Source organism: Buceros rhinoceros, unplaced genomic scaffold (genome assembly GCF_000710305.1).
Source record: "Buceros rhinoceros silvestris isolate BGI_N320 unplaced genomic scaffold, ASM71030v1 scaffold36280, whole genome shotgun sequence".
NCBI classification, from domain to species: Eukaryota; Metazoa; Chordata; class Aves; order Bucerotiformes; family Bucerotidae; genus Buceros; species Buceros rhinoceros.
Window position 1 is genome coordinate 18,322 of NW_010390806.1, and position 992 is coordinate 19,313.

A 992-nucleotide genomic window follows, 5' to 3' on the forward strand; every position below is an offset into this window, starting at 1 on the left:
CAGCAGGTGATTCTCTTTCACAAGACTGAAAATCTCCCTGGTGACAATAAGTCAGTATGAATTGGTAAACCTGTTTATGGAGGATACGTGTTAATTGGAGAGAGAATCTGTACCAGTACAACAGAGATTAATGTTAGCAAAGTGTAGTGGAAATGGGACAGTGCCTTGAGTGGTTCCAGCACAAGAGAAAACATTGTGCCGAGGGTGAGGAGCACAGGGAACTGGTGACTGTCAGCCGTGTCAGTTTGCAGCAGATTGTTAAGAGCAGCTACTGTCTACCAAATCAGTGTTTAGGTTTTCATCCAAACATGTTGACACTAACTTTCCTTTCTGGCTTGTATCCCGGAAATACTTGGATTTGTATTTCCTAAGTTTTGTATCTAAGGAGTATTGGAGTGTTAAATACTGGCAGAGCTTCAGAGCTCTGCCCTAGTGACTCCCCACCTGCGGCTGTCGCGTTCTTCTATCATAGGAGGGGGGTAAAAAAGGATTCCAACACGCACAGAGAACTCTGGGAAGTGTGGGTTCAGTTGTTGATGGGTGACTGTAACATAGAAAACATTTCTGCTAAATGTGGTGTGGACTTGATAAATAAAAAAGAAGTTCCTGCACTTTCCCTAATAGGTACAAAACTCCGTATGTGAAACCAGAAGTATGTTTATTATTGTCCCACTATGGCAGTTTGCCCCATTTACTTGTCAACACGCAACCACTGGAGCAATAAAAATGTCAAGCTATTAGTAGTCAATGTAAATTATTTCTCATGTTAGGAAATAATGTTATGTGATTCTTCTGCCATTTTTTTGTTTCTGCTTTTGGTGTTCTTACAGTGTTGTGACATTTCTTGTACTGCTTAAGAAAAGTGGTTTTGTTTAAGCTGTTTGAAACTTTGTGTTCTTAACATTTTTATTCTGTTTACAAGTGAACAGCCACTTTTCTAACAGGACCTCACATCTTGAGAGTTTTCTCTTTTTTTTTTTTTTTTTTTTTTT